Genomic DNA, 20,583 nt, shown 5'->3' on the forward strand with positions numbered 1-20,583 from the left:
TGACGTGTCGTGCCATCCGCCCCTCACTCACCGTATCTATGCTTTATTACCTGCCTTGGCTTGTACAGTATCAGCTTCACAAAGGATTCTTCCAAGGTCTTATTTTCAATCGATCAATTCTAAGGATGTGGAGCGAGGCATGTATGGGAGGGGGCTGGGCACACGCAGGCTTGTTGTTGGATGGAGGAGAGGCAGCATCCCCTGCACGCGTGGCTCGTCCCCATCTCCAGGCCCTGTGCCAACCACTTCTTGTCTTATCCTCTGATGGAGCCAGCCCACCCACCACATGGACACGGGTGTTGTCTGTGGACCAACGTCAGTGTTTTGTTGGTTTTTCTTATTGTTTGGCACCAGCAGTATAGAGACCCATAGACCTGGTTGTTCTCCTCAGCCCACAGGACCTGGGGCTGGGGCACCGCCCTGGGGAGGTCCTGCCTCAGGCCATGCAGTTCCCAGGCTCCTTTCTGGGAGGGGCTGGTTCTCACAAAGGGGGAAAATCATGAAATGGCAAACCTGAGTCACGGCAGCACAGACGACAGCCCCTGAAGGCATAAGCAGGAAAGGCATAATGTGTTCCAAAAGAGAAAACTAGATGGACTTTACTGACTCATGGCTGAGTTCTGAGATCACTGGCACTTGCACATGTGTCCATGCTGTTGTGAGTCACGAAGGAAAATGGAAGAACCAAATGACCAAGTGGCAGGGTCTGTAAGAGTCTCTCACTGCAGGACAGGCTGCCCTGAGGAGATGCTGCTCAGGCCTGGGTGCCCCGGGCCAAAGACCTGACCCTCACAGGGCTATATCCTATGGATAAGATGTGGCACTGGACTGCTCATTGATAGGTAGGAACTGTGCACTGAGAGGTGGGAACTGCTGACTGGAGGTGGGAACTGCTGGCCAGGGGTGGGAACTATTGGCCGAGGGTGGGAACTGCTGGCTGAGGGGTGGGAACTGCCTGCTGAGGGGTGGGAACTGCTGGCCGAGGGGTGGGAACTGCTTGCTGAGGGGTGGGAACTGCTTGCTGAGGGGTGGGAACTGCCTGTTGAGGGATGGGAACTGCTGGCCAAGGGGTGGGAACTGCCTGCTGAGGGGTGGGAAATGCTGGCCGGGGGTGGGAACTGCCGGCCTAGGGGCAGGAACTGCCTGCTGAGGGGTGGGAACTGCTGGCTGAGGGATGGGAAATGCTAGCCGGGAGATGGGAACTGCTGGCTGAGGGGTAGGAACTGCTGGCTGGGGGTGGGAACTGCTGGCCGAGGGGTGAGAACTGCTGGCCGGGGGTGGGAACTGCTGGCTGGGGGTGAGAACTGATGGCCAAGGGGTGGGAACTGCCTGCTGAGGGGTGGGAACTACTGGTCGGGGGGTGAGAACTGCTGGCTGAGGGATGGGAACTGCTGCTGCCCAGGGAGTGGGAACTGCTGGCCGGGGGTGGGAACTGCCTGCTTAGGGGTGGGAACTACTGGTCGGGGGGTGACAACTGCTGACCAAGGGGTGAGAACTGCTGGCCAGGGTGTGGGAACTGCCTGCTGAGGGGTGGGAACTGCTGGCCAGGGGGTGGGAACTGCTGGCCAAAGAGTGGGAACTGCTGGCCGAAGAGTGGGAACTGCTGGCCGAGGAGTGGGAACTGCTGGCCGAGGAGTGGGAACTGCTGGCCAGGGGTGGGAACTGCTGGCTGGGGGGTGGGAACTGCCTACTGAGAGGTGGGAACAGTCTTCTGAGGGGCAGGAACTGCCCACTGAGAAGCAGGAACTGGGCTGAGTGCTCAGTTTTCCTGTTTTACTGATATCTTCAGAGGCATCAGGACCCGGCTGTCTTTGGGAAAGCTGCATTTACCCAGCCAAGAACGCTGCCTCCAGAAACAGAAGTGGCCCCAGAAGTGGGGTCTGCCTTTTTAATGTGTTGTTTAAATCAGCAATCCCCAACCTTTGTGGTACCAGGGACCAGTTTCATGGAAGACAATTTTTCCATCAACTGGCAGTGGGGGCAGTGGGGGGTGGTTTCTTGATGATTCAAGTGCATTACATTAATTAATTAATTTGTTCATTTGTTTTTGAGAAGGAGCTTTGCTCTTGTTGCCCAGGCTGGAGTGCAGTGTCACGATCTCGGCTCACTGCAACCTCTGCCTTCCGGGTTCAAGAGATTCTCCTGCCTCAGCCTCACGAGCAGCTGGGACTACAGGTGCCTGCCACCACATCTGCATAATTTTTGTATTTTTAGTAGGCACAATGTTTCACCATATATTGGCCAGGCTGTTCTCAAACTCCTGAACTCAAGTGACTGACCTGCCTCCCAAAGTGCTAGGATTACAGGCGTGAGCCACCTCGCCCAGCCCAAGTGCATTATATTTATTGTGCACTTTATTTCTATTATTATTACACTGTAATATATAATGAAATAATGATAGAGCTCACCATCATGTAGAGTCAGTGGGAGCCCTGAGCTTGTTTTCCTGCAATGAGATGGTCTCATCTGAAGGTGATGAGCAACAGTGACAGATCATCAGGCCTTAGATTCTCACGAGGAGCACGTAACCTAGATCCCTCACATGCACAGTTCACAATAGGGTTTGAGCTCCTGTGAGAATCTGATGCTGCCACTGATCTGACAGCAAGTGGAGCTCAAGGGGTAACTTGAACCATGGGGAGCGGCTGTAAACAGGAGGCAGAGCTCAGGGGGTAATGGGAGCCATGGGGAGTGGCTGTCAATACAAGTGAAGCTTTGCTCACCTGCTGCTCACCCCCTGCTCTGCGGCCTGGTTCCTCACAAGCTACTGACCGGTACTAGTCATGCTCCTGGGATTGGGAACCCCTGGTTTAAATCATGAGAGAAATCTTAGTTTAAATCTTTATTTTTAAAAAAATACCAAAAATGAATTATCTGCTTATGATGGCCTTATATTAACAGAAATGAGTAGTGCTCACATTTTGGAAGTAAGCATTCTGAGTTATGTTGATGATGATGATTTACTTCTCCATGTTTTATATACACAGGCGGTATGAGTTCAGCAGTCACTTGCATATTATCAGCACATGTTAACTTAGCAGGATTCTAGAACTTTTTTCTCTCACAGAATTAGAAGTACCTTTTCCAATATTCATGCCATGAAGAGTTTGTGGGTGAGTTCTGATCTGCCCTTCTCACATCTGCCTACATATGGGGCCGTCCATGGTGATGGGGTGGATGGCTGGGCTCTGCAACCTGCCAGCATTTTCCTGCTATGCCCAGAGGCAGTGCTCAGGCTGGCCAAAGATCTGTGGGTGCTGAATGCAGCTGTCCTCATTGTGAGCTCCCTTTTTGTCACCAAAGCCCCTTCTCTTGGTTGATTCTGTTAGGTGTGGAGTGTATCCACAATTTCTTAGGTTAATACTTAAGAGATAGAGACGGACTCAATCCAGGTCCAGTGGAATGCCTTCGGTAGTGGGATTGTACCCAAAGTTCACAGAAAATAAATTTTGTATAAAATAAGCCAGGGTTACTTTGCATATTTCCAACTGTAGAATGAAATTTAGGGGGCTGAAGAGTCAGAGTGTCTTATTTTACTTGTGTCTTTGGATATAAACGTTTTTCTTTTAAAACTCCTGACTGCATATTCCTTGTTTGTGTGTGGCTTTTAGTCCTAGACTGTAAAGCTTGCCAAGTCTGCCTCCTGGGAACTGACATCTCTACGCAGATGCTCCCCTTGCTCTGACGCAGTGCTGGTGGGTCAAAACCTCCTCCCGCATTTCATCCTTGAATTAGGCAGGAACTTGCATTGAGGCCATTGAAAGGGTGATGGCTTAGGGTGCACGAGAGCCTGGCCTCCCTGTGTTAGGGACCAACCCCCTGTGGCCCCCAAAGGCAGTCGTCATCACTCACCTTGCCAGGCACTGTCTGGTGAGGCCCTCAACATCTCTTCTGGGTCTCTGGGCTGTGGGGACGCTCTCCATGGCATGGGAAGCCTTTCACAGTCAGCGGGAGATAGGATGGGCTGTGGGGACGCTCTCCACAGCATGGAAAGCCTTTCACAGTCAGCGGGAGATAGGATGGGCTGTGGGGACGCTCTCCACGGCATGGGAAGCCTTTCACAGTCAGCGGGAGATAGGAATCAGTGTAAAACTGAAATCCGTCTTCTCCTTATCCACTGAGTGCGTCAGCTCCCCCACCGGATCGATATAAAACTGAAATCTGGCCAGGCGCGGTGGCTCAAGCCTGTAATCCCAGCACTTTGGGAGGACAAGACAGGCGGATCACGAGGTCAGGAGATCGAGACTATCCTGGCTAACACGGTGAAACCCCGTCTCTACTAAAAAATACAGAAAACTAGCCCAGCGAGGTGGCGGGCGCCTATGGCCCCAGCTACTCGGGAGGCTGAGGCAGGAGAATGGCGTAAACCCGGGAGGCAGAGCTTGTAGTGAGCTGAGATCCAGCCACTGCACTCCAGCCCCAGCGACAGAGCGGGACTCAGTCTCAAAAGAATAAATAAATAAAACTGAAATCCGTCTTCTTATCCACTGAGCGCGTCGGCTCCCCCGCCCGCAGCAAGTGTGCTGTTTTCAGTGGCTCCGGCACCCATGGCTGCAGGTCATGCTCTAGCAATGTCTTCATCACAGAGCATTACCCTGTGTGCCGCGGCTTTGCCACCAGAACATCTTATGCACACACTGTCCTGGGTAGGCCTTAGAGCTACATCTGGGCAGCAAAGAGCTGGAAATTGTGCCTACAAACCTGTTTCTGTCTCCCTGCAAATTTGAATAGGGAAGGTTTAGAGATCATGAAGATGAGCCCTTAGCGACACAGAGACGACGATTCCCTTTTCCTGCTACCAGGCATCCTCTTAGCCAGCAACTTGGGTAGCGGGTGCATCTAGGTGCCTTGTCTCCTGGTCTGTCTCTAGAGCTTTCCGCTTTGCCTGGCTTTAGACAACTTGCTTTCTGTCCATGCCCTGTAAGGGATGGAGTGATTGATCTGCAGTTTCCAGGGTGACGGTGACTTTGAGAAATCCCTGCATTGCACACACCACAGGATTTTACCGTAAGGCAGAAACACCTCAGCCTCCGCTCACGTGGTGGCTGGTGCAGATGGCAGGTGAGTCCCACAAGAAAGGTGAAAAACAGGGACACTGAGAGAGTTCTTGGTGGACATATTTTTGTTTGTAACTTTGCCTCCTATAAGATGTTAGAGAAGAAAATAGTGCCAGAATGGTGAAGTAGAGGAAGAGAACAGATATTATCTGGATTGGAGCTCTAGCGTCTAGTTGATTGGTCAGGAAGACTGCAGAGGTTTCGAGGTTGGATCATCTATTTCAGTTCATCACAACAAGGCCCAGGAATCAGAAAGAGGGGCTGCAATAAGCAGAAACAGCCCTGCTCTGGACATCTCAGGGGACTGAGCATGAGAGCTGGGTCCAGGGAGGACAGGGCAAACGACGGCAGGACAGCAGCCCAGCCCAGCCAAGGCTCACAGATGTGCTTCCAGGCAAGGCGGCAGAGCGCCCCGCAATGCTTCCTGAGAGCGCACCACGGACATTACTTTATGTGGACATGCTCATTCCCTTCTAGAAAGACACGCGCCTGGGGTGCCATCGTCACTCAGCATCCCTTGATGATGGAACTGCTGTGAGACTGTGGAGTGGCATGTCCAAGGCCACACACTGGATGGAGGCTGAGCTCCACGGCGGCCCCGGCAGACGGGCTTCCTAAGAGCTGGGTGGAATCCCTGGGCGTGCACCGTGCCCGGCCCCGGGCTCCCTGACACAAGGCAATGGCTGGGCGCACTGTGCGGCCACCGGCACCTTCACTCCTCACCTGTGCACGCGAGCGTGGGGGACGAAGCGACATTGATGTGTGGCGTCTCAGTGCAGTACAGGCACACAGGCAGCCCTAAGCAGACAGGGAATGGGGATGACGGTGGAGTCACCCCGTGAGTGCAACCCCATGTTAGCAGGGCTGAAAAGCAGGAGGGCCAGAATTTGGGCAGCTCCATCCTTCACGAAAAGGATGACGTCGATCAGCCACGCTCCACATCCCCAGAGGTAAATCTAGGAATAGTTCTGACACCTGACTTAGGAGTATTTCCTTGCATGATATTAAGGCAGATCCGCAGATCCATGTAGATTAATCCTCTTCACTTTCAGCTAGTAACAGGGCCGGACGAGGTAGCTGATGAGGAAGAGCCCCAAAGAGGAGGCCCAGTGTGGGGCGGTGGCCTTGGGATCCGGGCCACATCCCAGCGGTTCTGTACCGCCAGCAGGCCCTGCCGCATCTCCGGCTGGAGCCTTGACTGTCAGCAGATGAGGCCACGGTGTGGGGTTGGGGTGTGTCTCCCACCACAATGGCATCATGGGGTGCTCACTATCCCCTGGTCCCGCTTCAGCACGGCTGGCACTAGCTCCCCGTGGGGCCGTTGAAGAACTCCCAGGCCTGGTCTTGCGAGGGAGACCACCCGTGCCAGGGAGACCGCCCAGCCTCAGGCTGGTTCTCAGGTTGCTGCTTCTCTACACTTAGGACATGGCTTTTCCCAAGCCCTTTCCCAGCTGCCTGTCACTTTTCTTCCCAGCTTTCCCTTCTGAAGGGAGCTCAGCTTCACTCCATGGCTTTCTAGCCACGTCATAGCATTTCCTGGTCTGACCCAGGAACTGATCAAAGGCTCTGGACGGGGCGGCCTGGATGCTCCAGGGACTGCATTGTCTCCATGGGCGGCAGGGCGCCTGCAGGCACCCAGCCTTGCACGGGGCAGGCGGTGTTCTGAGGGTGCAATCCTGTCCCCGCAGGGCCCAACACGCAGCGTCAAAATTGAGCCTACCTCCACACCAAATTTGAACAAACTAGAAATCATAAGGTGGTGAATAATGATACGTTACCATAGGCAAGTAGAAAATTGAAAGTTTAAGCAAAAACTAAGTCCAAAGCAACAGCCGCGCCAGGACAGAAAGCCCACAGTGAAATTGCTGTGTGTGCCCAGGGCAGCGACGGCGCCAGGCAGGCGCGGGTCCCGCTGCGAGGGACTTGCCTGCTGACCCGGGGCCGCAGGGAGCTCTGCTTATCAGAAGAATATTTGAAAAGCGGCCTATTAAAAGGAATGCTTAAGTGAATTATAAAAGTCTGAGAAAGGAAATGGGAGAACCGAGATATCTAAATTTTCTCAAAACTATTATTAGCTGGGCAAAAATGTAGAAATTCGGGGCACTGAGGGTGGTGAGTGCAGTTTTGCTTGCACCATTGGCAAAGTATACCTTGAATTTATCAAAATTTTGTCATCATCTAGTCTTAAATAGTTAAAGGGTAAGCAAACAATGCTAAACAAAATAAGGAGAGAGAGAAAAGGGTGGACAATTCCCACAGGAATTTCCACTGGGGCTGCATTCCCAGGACGCTGGCCGGGAACGCTCAGTCCACTGAGGACAATATCCTATCTCTACTGCGTACTGGCTGGCCAGCATCTACCGAGTGGATCATTAGGCCTGTCTCCCAGAGACAGCAAAAATGTGCAGAAGTAAGTACACATCCTGGGCTGGAAAGCGCTTTCCCTGTAGATTCTGGTGCCCTGCGGCTCTCAGATGGGGAGATGTGCGCTCTCCAGACCCCCACAGACCCCCAGAGCCCGGTGGAGGGTGGGGGCTGGGTCATGAGAGATGTCTTACCAAACACCACTGAATGCAGCTTTTTCTCTGCCTTGAGAAAGATAAAACACCGAATCATTTCATTTTAAATTAAAAAGCTGCCTCTTCAAACTTTGTTGAAAAATACAGAATAGCCACCATTCTGCAGTTCCATGCCATGGATGGATAAAGTACGGGGAAAGGGAGGGGAGGATTTTGTAAAAGGTTAATGGAAAAGGCAAGAAGAGAGCTGTTCAAGAAACAGAGAGGGAGAACCCGAGAGACGGGACGTGGGGAGGAGAGAAAAGCGTGCAGATGAGGAGAGAGCTCAGGGGGAAGGGGACACAGACCACCGGGAGCGTCCCTTTCAGAGGAGCACTGCGGACAGGCCTGTGCAGCCTGGACGGGAGTGACCTGATGATGTGATGGGTGGATTTCCCGGTGAACTTTCCACCTCTCTCAAGTCACACCCATCTTCAGTCCCCGCTCACCATGACAGAGTCGCAGCCACACCCAGGACAGAACCTGGGCTCTGGGCAGCAGGTAACAGGAGGATATTCTACCTAGGGCCGAAACAAGCCAAGTCCAGCCCCCGCTGCTCTGCGGCTGGTAAGTGCGAGGATGCTGTGTGACAGGCGTCACAGGTCACTAAGAGAACACTGTGGGCACACGGGGAATGTCTATATGGCACTGTCTGGAAGCAGGCTGCGCCTCAGCAGCTCCGGAGGTTCCAGGAGCTGGTTTTCATGAACACAAGAAGTGTTAGAGACGGGAGACGTGGGGGAGGAGCACGTAGACCCTGGTGCGGATTGAGTTTAAACACATCTGCACACACTTGGGTGTGTGTGTCCCAGCGCATCTCAGCCCTGCGTGCCTGCACCTGGCTTCCCTGCCCCCCTCCCCTCCTGCCCCACAGTCCACACTGTCCCACACCTGCTGTGTCCAGAAAGCCCTCACCGAACATCCTCCCACGTCAGCCACTCTCGGAGGACTGAGAAAACAGTGGTGAGGGGCCAGTCTCCAAATTCAGGTGCTCCCGGCGCAATCAAATCCGGGGCGACTGACCGAGGGCTGGCACTCAGCCTGAGGAAGCGAGTGTTCCTTTGACTCGTAGTAAGAACTGCTCAGAGGCCAATGTGCTCTGGGTCAGGTCCCCCTGGCACCTCCAGGCAGGTCTTCCTAATTTGGTTCCTGAGCACACTTCAGCTCCCACCCTGAGGCCTGCCCTCGCCCTTCCCTCCCCACCATTGTTCTTCCTGCCCTCCTCCCTTACCCTTCCCTCCCCCATTGCTCTTCCTGCCCTCCTCTGTCCACTCCCTCTCAAGGCCCTGCCCTCTCTGGTTCACCATCCTCCTCTCCTGGCTTCTCCCCAGCGCTTGGTGTTCACTCAGACGCCTTCTCCTTGCAGCCTCTGCCACGGCCCCGGCCGCCTTCAGCCTCCAGCAAGTCACCACATTCGACTTTCTTCATGGAGTTTTTTACTTTTAGATTTATCAACTGTACGTGCATGTTTGCCACATCCCCCCTCACTAGATTTCATCTACATGGGGACAGAGACCCCTCTGCTTTGCTCCCTGCTGTGACTGCAGAGCCTGAAACGGCCCAGCTCGGAGAAGGCTCTATCTACAGACACCACTGGGTGCTGAATTTCCAGAGCGGTCGATGGTACGTGGGACTCCGTGGTGAGAACTGAAGATGTGTGAGGATGAGGGGCGCCCGATCCCTGTCCTCTGTGATCTGCTGCAACAGAATCAACCTCTGCACGGTGGGCCCCAGTGAGCAGCCTGGGGGATGCACGGAGCCACACAGAAACATGTGAACTAGGCGGAGGCAGCAGAGACAGAAACATCTCACAGTACACCAGGAGTGAAAGTTGAAAATACTTAGCATTTGACAAGGTTTCCAGTAATATATTCTTCTTTGAGCATCAAATGAGGGTCAAATACCTATTTCTGTGCTCATGTTAAACAGACAGAATGGAAACACAGAGAGTTACAGAGATGTGATCCGGGTGGGGGCTGAGAAGCGGCTTCCTGCAGAGGTTTATACTCAGGCTCATGGAGAAAACGCCCCTACAAGGGACCAAGCCAAGGACTCAAGCGAACGCAGGGAACAAGACCGCGTTTCCAGGCCAGCGTGCGGGAGCCCTTCCGCAGAATCGGGGATTAGGAAGCTCGGTGACTTCAGGCAGGAAGGCGATGGAATGGGAACAGGGTCTTTCTGTTTCGAGCAGGCGATGGAACTGGAACGGGGTCTTTCCATGTGGGAAATGCTGAGCCTGTGCTGCCAACAGCCTCCAGGCTGAGATGTCTTGTGGGCAGCTGGGACAGGCAGCAGAGTAAGAGGCAGTGGTTTAGGAGTTAACTGCCCTTAGACAATTGTGGAAGCTTTTGATTTTATTATTATTAATTGAAAAAAATAGAAAATATAGGAAAAAATAGAATTGGAGAGGAGGAATAAGTAGATGTTTAACAACAGAGTGTGCGGTGCAGCAGCACACTGAGAAAAGTAGACCAGAAAGGATGGGGAGTTTCAGGAGGTGACAACTTAGAAACGTGGTGGCCACTCCCAGGCCCGTCCTGCAAACGACAGATAAGGAGAGGCCGGGCGCGGTGGCTCACACCTGCAATCCCAGCACTTTGGGAAGCAGAGGCAGATGAATCACTTGAGGTCGGGAGTTCGAGACCAGCCTGGCCAAAATGGCGAAACCCCATCTCTACTAAAAATACAAAAATTAGCCAGGCGTGGTGGCGGGCACCTGTAATCTCAGCTACTGGGGAGGCTTAGGCAGGAGAATGTCTTAAACCTGGGAGATGGAGGTTGCAGTGAGTCGAGATCATGCCACTGCACTCCAGCCTGGGCAACAGAGTGAGACTCCATCTCAAACACATAACAAAACAAAAAATGACGAGGAGACGGCTTCAGAAAACACTGCTGTGTTTGGTGACTGAGAGGTTCCTCATGTTCTTGGACGATACTTTCCAAATGTTAGTTTGCCTACAGGTCACGCAAACATCCTGCAGGTGGAGTCAGACTCCGAAGGTCTGGGAGGCACCGGGTTTGGGGGTTTTTCTGGGAGGTACCGGGTTTGGGGTTTTTAAAAAAAGCTTCTGGGAGGCAAAGAGTTTTGGGGTTTGTGAGGCCCTGGGTTTTGGGGTTTTTTTCGTATAAAAGCTTCCAGATGGCACTGATGCTGCCCGTCAGTGGGCTACACCTTGACAAGGCCGTAGAGACTGTGTTAGAAGGGCAGGGTGAACACCAGGTCCCGTAGCGAGGTAAGGGGTAGGCAGGTGTGAGGAGGCCGGGCAGACACATGGCCACCTTCTAGGAGCCTGAGAGTGGAGATTAGGACAATAGAAGCTTACGGGCATTCACTGTGGTACCATCCTCAGCAATTTGCTTAATTCCTCCGGGACACAGTTTATTCATCTGCCATGTGGGGCTAGAGTCCTCCCCCACAAATGAAGCAATGCACGCAGAGGTCTCCGCTGGCTTCAAGAGCCAAGCAACTCTTAAATCCTCTCAGGACTAACATTTTATAAACAAGATATTTAAAAATAATTCAGGCCAAGAGCGGTGGCTCAAGCCTGTAATCCCAGCACTTTGGGAGGCCAAGACGGGAGGATCACGAGGTCAGGAAATCGAGACCATCCTGGCTAACCCAGTGAAACCCCGTCTCTACTAAAAAATACAAAAAAAAAAAAAAAAAAAAAAAAAAAACTAGCCGGGCGAGGTGGTGGCGCCTGTAGTCCCAGCTACTGGGGAGGCTGAGGCAGGAGAATGGTGGGAACCCGGGAGGCGGAGCTTGCAGTGAGGCGGGATCTGGCCACTGCACTCCAGCCTGGGCGACAGAGCGAGACTCCGTCTCAAAAAAAAAAAAAAAAAAAAAAAAAAAAATTCAGTAGTTGGTCTTCACTGAATCCTCTTTATTTCCTCATTTATCCAAGGGGAGAACATGTTTTTGAAAGATTATAAAAGGTCACAGTGCAGTATTGAAAGCAAATGGCAAGATGATGTATTTTCAGGAGATTATAAAATAATTTGAGCTTTTAAAATATAAAGTACAGGCCTGAACCTAAAAGTATAATTTGGCCAGACCAACTCATCCCGCATTTTGTAACATGAAACCAACCTCCCTCTCCACATTTCCCTGCCCTTGTGGTGCAGGCTGCCACGCCTGCATTGCCCGGGCTGACCTCACAGCAGGAGAATGTGCCTCATGGCCTCTGCAACAGGCCTCCAGGGCAGAGCCTCCGGGAACACCAGGAGCTTGAGGCACAACGCTGACGGGCAACTCGAAATGCTCGCCAGTCTGACACTGGCTGACCCCACCGACGTCACGGCACCCACTCTCTTCCAAGTGACCCTTGGCAATTAATTTTTCCAGGACTCTTCCGTCCAAAATCAATACAAAGCAAAACCTTAAGTTAAAAAATAAGACCTTTGACCTTAAAATGCCCTTAAGCTTCTATTATCCACCTCTCCACTCCTAGAAGGCGACAGCCAGCATCCGGCCTCCAGAGTTCCACTGTGCTTCCCCAAAGACAGGTGGGCTCTCCTCAAGCACAGTTTTACTTCAGGAGCTGCTGAAACTGGGGTGTAGACCACAGGATCCTCCGTGACCAGCCCCAAGGCCAAGCCTGCGATTCTCTCATCTGCACTCACCTGCTGAGGTGAAGAGTGGGCCTCCATTTTGGTTGAATCACATTATGTCTCATAGAACCATCTGGAACCCCCATCACCTTAATAATTCAGTGTTGTCTGATGCTGTGAAAGGTGAAAAAGACTTCAATGATCACTTCCAAATTGTGCTGGGGAATGACACAGATGTTCTCTCAGCAGCACACACACCCTGTTAGCAGGGGGTATGGTTTTTACTTCCTGTTTATTCCCGGCAAATCCTGTGGCTTCCACTAAGCAGGGATGTCCTCTGAGCACCCTGCCCCTCCCGATTCCTGCCCACCACAGGCCTCGGTTTTCTCCACATCTTCTCCCTGGACAGTGGCAACGCTTGCAGAACCCCAGCTGCTCTAACACCAGGCCCAGCTCCTCCTCCATCCCAAGTGTCTCTACCCAACCGTGGGATCTGTCCACACCTCCAGATGGGGAGACCCATGTCTCCATGTCACCTGAGGGCGGGTGTGTTTAGAGGCTTCCGAATCTCCATCGCTGGAGACAGCGGGACATGGACGTGTACATTTTGTGACTAACTCAAACACGGGCCTCCCCTTTTGGTTTTATGGATATAAAACACGTCCCTGCAGTCATTGGAGTGGAACGCTGGTAGCAGCCAGCCCTAGGTTGAGTGTTTGACCAGTAATACCCACACACTTCTCTCAATTAACCCGTGAGGTTGGCGTGTTTAGTAACTGGGGAGAAAGTGGGGTAACAATGGTATGACTAAAGTCCACAGCCTGGGGCCTGGCACCTGGCAAGTACCCTCTGGGTGTTAGTGGAGTTATTACTTGCATGACTTTAATCATTACAGAGGTTCCCTAAGGTCACACAGCTGGTAGGGGCTCTGGTCCTGTCTCATCTCACTCCACAGCCCCAGGTGAGTGCAAGGCAGAACCTCTATATTTCTGTCTCAGATTCTTCTCATTGCTTTGTTTTTCTCAAAACCTTTCATTTTATCAATGATGAATAGTATAAATAGATTGTTTATTTTCTTTTTGTTGAAACTATCTGTATTGATTTTTTGTCTTTGGAGTTGTCATAAAACACCTGTGGTCAAATCCAGGCCCTTCCAGTTACCAGCAATGTGACCTTCTGCGTGCTAATCACCTCCTTGGTGACTCAGTTTCACCATCTGTAAAGGAAAAGCAATGGAAGTACTGCGGAGTTTAAATAACGTAAATGTTGCAGAACACTTGGTACATGGTCAGACATCCAGTGGGTGTGCTGCAAGGAAGCTACTTGTACTTTTTTGTTTCAAATTCTATTCCATGGTGAACATTTACTGTCTCAGATGTGATATGAGGTTCCATTTTGAATAGCCTTCAGGGATGTGACACTGGGAATTCTCTTCCTTTCTCCATCAGCTATAAACTTATGTATAAATGTTTCAAGCTCTGCTCTGCTATTCCCCACTACTCTTGTCAATGATAAACATGCCCTTAGGTTTCCCCTATGTTTCCTTACTGCCGCTCCAGCCCCTTGCTCCACATCCCCCCCTTCCCCCCGCCACCACCTTCCATCCCTGCTCTGCTGCTCTGGGCTTTCCTGGCGGCTTTGCTGCCCACACTCTTTCTGCTCATCAGACCCACCAAGGTTGCAGAGAAAGAAAGACAGCAGCAGATGGCTAGGAAACGAATATTCAACAATAGGGTGATTTCAGAACTAAATTCTAAAGAATTGAGCCTGCAGAGCAAAAACTCACTCAAACAACCAAAGAAATGGAGATCTGTCTATATCAAGGCCTGTTCTGATGAAGTTATTGAATTTTTTTTTTTAATGGAACATTTTAGGTACCCAGCCAGGTGCTTTAAAGGAAGACAGTCACCAGGCTGGCCCTGGATTCGTGAACAGTAACTCGCATGCGATCAAAGTCTTAGTCTAAAATTGCGTGCCCACCGTGATTTTCTGAAAGCACAGAGACTGCAGCACTCAGGTGGTTTCAGTGTAGGACGGCCCCGAGGAGTTGTCCTTTAAAATCCTTCTTGCTGGTGTGATCCCGCCACGAATGAGAACCACCTGAATGAAGCGGTCAGAAACAGGAAGTGCATCAAAACAGACTGAACTACAGAAAAACAACTGAATCTGTTTAAATGTGGAACGAAGATAAAAAATGTTGATCATGGGAAATGCGCTGGAGACGTGTACACAACCGGAGCTCAGGGAAGAGAGGGGATAAAAGAACGTTCACAGATGCTGATTTTCTCATTCAGAACCAGTGGCCCTTAGTGTGACCCAAACCTGAACCGCTGGCTTTAAAAAGTTCCATCTTCTTCACAGTTTTGTTAACATTTTGACGAACTTCAGAGCTGTATTTTTAGGAGCTATTATTTCTTTTGTAACTGAAAATGTGTCTGAACTCTGATTCTCCTTCACTTACCGTCCAGTTCTCTGTTTTGTTGGTCAAATTCATTTAAAATTAAATTCTGTGCTTCGTTATACTTTAGCGTTTATGGTATAATCACATTTTTAAATGTGCTTTTCCTTCTTTTATTCTTTCCCATTCATGGAGAGGTTTGTGATAACACTCATTGAACACTGGCATCAGTGATTTCTGGGTGGTCAAATTGGGATAATTTAATTTTTCTTTCTTTACGGTTTTGAATTTTATCCCTAATTACAAAGTTATCAGTTTAATATTTAAATATGAAAACTTTAAAAATAAGTTTTCAAAATGAAGTCATCAGGATGTGGGGCCTGGTGGAGGCTGGGGTGACTGACACCTCCGGTTGACGGTGGTGGGTGGGAATAAGGTGTGGGAAGATGGGCTTATTCCCAGGGGAGAGGGCGGTTTGGCATTGGCTTGAGATGCATCTGCCTGTGGGCATCCTGTGCCCACAGCCACTCACCGTGCACACAGAGGCTGAAGAGAGGAGCTTGCTGCAACGAGGCCAGCAGGGTACAGAGAAGAACCAACTGCAGGGCACCAAGCCCGCACAGGGAAGAGCGAGTTGTCCGGGAGGCAGGAGGAGCTCTGTCCCTGGAGTCATGGGAGGTGCCCAGGCCTGAGAGGGAGCAGCAGGAATCTCTGCAGGGCATCCCCGAGCTCCAGTGAAGCCTCAGCCCCATGTGGGCAGAAGTCAGGGGAACATCTGGAAAGCGTGACCAAGCGGAAGCCTGGAGGAGCTGCCAGAAGCAGCATGGCAGGGACAGGGTCAGAGGGAGGAGGCTGCAGGGTCCAGGAGAGGTTTCAGAAGCAGGAGAGGCTGCAGCTTGCTTATGCTGTGGGAGAGGGCAAACTTCAGGAGAAAGGAACACACAGGACAAGGGGGTAATTGGAGGTGTTCCGTTGCAGGAAAGAGGCTTTGGGGTCACTGCGCTGGAGCAGGCCAGGCCTGGCCTCTGAGGGCCAAGAGGAGGGAGCTGGCAGGTGGGGGTCTGCAGAGGGGTGCAGCGGGCTCTGAGAACCCACTTTGGCTGCTCCACCATTCAACACAGGGACTGCTGAGAGTGGCGGGCGGTGTTTCAACAAGAACTGAGTCCGGTGCCGAAGGCTCGGAAGAGCCCCTCAATCAAATCGGAGAGGAAGGGAAATGAGATGAAACAGCTTTGAAGGCGCACAGGAAACGTGCAGTACCTGTCAGGCAAATGAGTTCATAAATACACAAATGGGTCAATGCAAATGAGAGATAGACGTCAGACTTCTTATTAGTGGCTACTACAACAAGGATTTTTGATTTCACCTTTCTGGGTCTTGTTCTTTTTGCGTATTTTAGTCACTGTGGCATTCTATTACGTACAACAGATGGTTACAGGCATTGTCTTCATAGAAAGCAAAATAAAACTCGAAGACCAATACATCAATATATGTTTAACAAAGATGAAAGAGCCTAAAGTCTAAATGCGAGACTTTGGGGCCCCTGTGGACCAGTGGGAAAGAACAGACCTCTTATTTGTAGGTGTCCATGTGCTTCAGACACCATGGCTTGTTTCTTGGTCAGTCCATTTTCTACCAAGCTTGAGACCTCCGTTCTGGGCCTGAAGCTGAAGGACTTTTCGTTTATTTCATTTATTTATTGGCTCTTTCTCTTCCTTGCCACGCAGGAGGATGAGTGTAAACAGAATGAGATACTTCAGAGCAACCTCATGAGTTAAGAGCATGTGAGCTTTCTCTGAGACGCTGGCTCCATCTTAATTTAATTAATGCAGAAATGAAGACTCAAACATTTGAGAATCTTTAAAAATCATATTTTAGCCAAAAGATTTATCTCACAGAAGATAATTTCCAACCCAGCCAAAAGCAGCAAATATTTGCTAGTTCTATAATGCTTCGTGTGACTATGATACTCGGCATATTTTCTGGTGTGTATTTGTCTCCAGGACATCTGTGCATGGCAGTTAGTCACGGAATTTAAGTTCAGTGTGGCATGCATCCTAGCGGGTGGGAAGCCAGAAAGTAACGTGTACAACCACCCCAAGAGAAATACTTATAGCCAGCAAGCAAAGCATGAGTTTTCATCATGCGCTAGGCAATTTCTAGGTGATTTTATCTTTAGATGGAGATTTCCTTCTTCTGATGTCTGCTGTTTCTTCAAAATTCACAGATTGCTCTTGATAAAGAGCATTGAGTTACCCTACAGAGATGGAAAGGGGCTTTATAAATATGATGGTAACATACAATAAATTGTATGTTCCGCATCTCTAAAGGCGGAAGTAAAATGCCTTGTCTTGTATCATAAATTTTACTTCCGCATCTCTAAAGGCAGAAGTAAAATGCCTTGTCTTGTATCATAAATATCATTGATACTGACACAACACAATGTCTCTAACAGTATATGTCACAGTCTCATTCATTCATTTATTCAACAAACATTTATTAATCACCTACTGTATATCAGACTTCTTGAAGGATACGGAGAAATTACCCTCTTAAAGCAAACCAAGACAAAACTACCAGACCCATGTAATTTGGAAATCAGTTATTTGGGTAGATTTTTGGTTTCTAAACAAGAATAAGTCCAAATGACCCTTCTTTACATTGTTGGTAAAGATTTAGCCAGAATCTAAAAATAGTAATTTTTCTGTAACTGATAGGAAATATAGACATTGGATTTCCACCTCACACATGGGAAGAAATTAGAGGAAGTCTTTGTTTTTGGAGGAAACGATCACTGCTTCCTAACACCCAGCAGTAATAAGACCTGGGTCACACCCTCAAGCTGTCACGTCCACAGAGCCGAGTGCTCCCAAGCATGAGACACAGGCCAGCAAAAGCCGTGCGGTCAACTCTAAATACCCAATAACACAGGTTCCTTTTGTTTTGGTTTTGGTTTTTCATTCTCTTTTGGGGTCTCTTGTCCCAGGTAGATATTCTGTGTCCTTCTGGTATACATTTTAATCTGACTTCCACTGAAGCAGGGACAGAACACGTCACTCCTTCAACTTGAAGGGCCTCCTGCCGAGAGGCCCTGGAGCCTGGTGGGTGCCGATGGCTGGTTCCCTGGGCAGAGAGGTTGGGGCTTAGCTACGTCCATTGCTGGCACTCAGTGGGGGAGCCTTGGGAAGGTTGTGGGTGAAAGTGGATTATCCTCTCCCCTGTGCTGGTGCCAGGGTAACAACAAATAAACACACACTGCACAGGTCCTAATGCTTCAGTCCTGTGAAACGCCCAGGGTGTGCCTTTGTCAACTGGATTAAAACAGCACATGCTTTCTATTAGGACCTGTGTTCGTCTGTTTTCATGCTGCTGATAAAGACATACCTGGGACCAGGAAGAAAAAGAGGTTTAATTGCACTTAACAGTTCCACACAGCTGGGGAGATCTCATAGTCATGGCAGGAGGTGAAAGACACTTCTTACATGGCAGCGGCAAAAGAAAAACTAGAAAGAAGCAAAAGCGGAAACCCCTGATAAAACTATCAGATCTCATGAGACTCATTCACTATAACGAGAACAGTAAGGGGGAAACCGCCCCCATGATTCAAATTATCTCCCACCAGATCCCTCCCACAACATGTGGAAATTATGGGAGTTTAATTCAAGATGAGATTTGGGTGGGGACACAGAGCCAAACCATATCATTCTGCACCTGGCCCCTCCAAATCTCATGTCCTCACATTTCAAAACCAATCATGCCTGCCCAACAGTCAGTCCCCCAAAGTCTTAAGTCATTTTAGCATTAATCCAAAATCCACCGTCCAAAGTCTCACATGAGACATGGCAAGTCCCTTCCACCTATGAGCCTGTAAAATCCAAAGCAAGCTAGTTCCTTCCTAGATACAGTTGGGGTAAATACAGCAGTTCCAAAGGGGAGAAATTGACCAAAACAAAGGGGCTCAGGGCCCATGCAAATCTGAAATCCAGTGGGACAGTCAAATTTTAAAGTTCCAAAATGATCTCCTTTGACTCCGGGTTTCACATCCAGGTCATGCTGATGCAAGAGGTGGGCTCCCATGGTCTTGGGCAGTTCTGACCCTGTGGCTCTGCAGGGTACAGTCTCCCTCTGGGCTGCTTTCACGGGCTGGCATTGAGTGACTGTGGGTTTTCCAGGCTCACGGTGCAACTGTCAGTGGATCTACACTTCTGGGGTCTGGAGGACTTTGGCCCTCTTCTCACAGCTCCACTAGGCAGTGCCCCAGTAGGGACTCTGTGTGGGGGGCTCTGACCCCACATTTCCGTTCTGCACTGCCCTGGCAGAGGTTCTCCGTGAGGGTCCTGCCCCTACAGCAAACTTTTGCCTGGGCATCCAGGCATTTCCATACATCTTCTGAAATCTAGGCAGAGGTTCCCAAACCTCAATTCTTGACTTCTGTGCACCTGCAAGCTCAACACCACATGGAAGCTGCCAAGTCTTGGGGCTTCCACCTCTGAAGCCACAGCCCGAGCTATACATTGGCCCCTTTCAGCCACAGCTGGAGCGGCTGGGACACAGGGCACCAAGTCCCTAGGCTGCACACAGCTCAGGGCCCACAAAACTATTTTTTTCTCTTAGACCTCTGGGTCTCTGATGGAAGAGGCTGCCTCAAAGGTCTCTGATATGCCCTGAAGACATTTTTCCCATTGTCTTGGAGATTGACATTCAGCACCTGGTTATTTATGCAGATATCACAGCTGGCTTTAATTTCTCCTCAGAAAATGGGTTTTTCTTTTCTATCACATTGTCAGGCTGCACATTTTCTGGACTTTTATGCTCTGTTTCCCTTTTAAAACTGAATGCCTTTAAAAGCACCCAAGTCACCTCTTGAATGCTTTGCTGCTTAGAAATTTCTTCTCCCAGATACCCTACATCAGCTCTCTCAAGTTCAAAGTTCCAGAAATCTCTCAGGCAGGGGCATAATGCCACCAGTCTCTTTGCTAAAACATAGCAAAAGTCACCTTTGCTCCAGTTCCCAACAAGTTCCTCGTCTCCACCTGAGACCTCCTCAACCTGGATTTCACTGTCCATATCATTATCAGTATTTTTGTCAAAGCCATTCAACAAGTGTCCAGGAAATTCCAAACTGTTCCACATTTTTCTGTTTTCTTCTGTTAACCTCTGCCTATTACCCAGTTCCAAAGTCCCTTCCACATTTTTGAGTATCTTTTCAGTAACGCCCCACTCTACTGGTACCAATTTACTGTATGTCTGTTTTCACGCTGCTGATAAAAACATACCCAAGACTGCAAAGAAAAAGAGGTTTAATTGGATTAACGGTTCCACATGGCTGGGGAGGCCTCAGAATCATGGTGAGAGGTGAAAGGCACTTCTTACGTGGCAGCGGCAAGAGAAAATGAGGAAGATGCAAAGGTGGGAACCCTTGATAAATCCGTCAGATCTTGTGAGCCTTACTCACTAGCAGAAGAACGGTACAGGGGGAACCACTCCTACGATGCAGTTACCTCCCACTGGGTCCCTCCCGCAACACATGGGAATTATGGGAATACAATTTAAGATGAGATTTGGGTGGGGACACAAAGCCAAACCACATCAGAGCCAAAACTATTTTAAAAGCTATTACTTGTTGTCAGTCTCACAAAGTGGCTTGGTAAAGTCTATGGAAACAGTGAAAAAGAATTTTGAATTTTATTGAAAAAAGGTTGGTAGTGATTTTTAACTTGTGCCTGCAAAATAGAAAGCCCTTTCCTAATAGCAGCAAATCAGGAGAGATAAAAGCAGCATCGCTAACATTTCTAACATTTTGTCCCAAGTTCCCTCTGCCTCTGCTGAGGTTTAAGTCCCTCTCCCAGATCTAAGTGCCTTGAAGCTGATGGACCTGTCATGTCAAACAGGAATGGGCTCTGCAGCATTTAGACAAATTCTAAAGAGCAATCCCTTGCAGAAGATCTTTGAATTCTGCTCTAGTCAGTGGCCACAGATGGTGTTTCTCACTAGATTAACCTCCAGCTGATGAGTCCGT

General features: G+C 49.9%; 1 long non-coding RNA gene across 1 annotated transcript; it reads right to left on the bottom strand.

The window, feature by feature from the left end:
• Positions 1-13,900: 13,900 nt before the first annotated feature.
• LOC126952476 (uncharacterized) lies at positions 13,901-19,935 on the bottom strand. Its single transcript, XR_007724906.1, has 3 exons — positions 19,879-19,935; positions 17,949-18,067; positions 13,901-14,266 (listed from the first exon to the last, which is right to left on the bottom strand). It is a non-coding gene; the product is annotated as an uncharacterized LOC126952476 (long non-coding RNA).
• Between the last annotated feature and the right edge of the window lie 648 nt (positions 19,936-20,583).

This window comes from Macaca thibetana, chromosome 4 (genome assembly GCF_024542745.1).
Source record: "Macaca thibetana thibetana isolate TM-01 chromosome 4, ASM2454274v1, whole genome shotgun sequence".
Lineage (NCBI taxonomy): Eukaryota > Metazoa > Chordata > Mammalia > Primates > Cercopithecidae > Macaca > Macaca thibetana.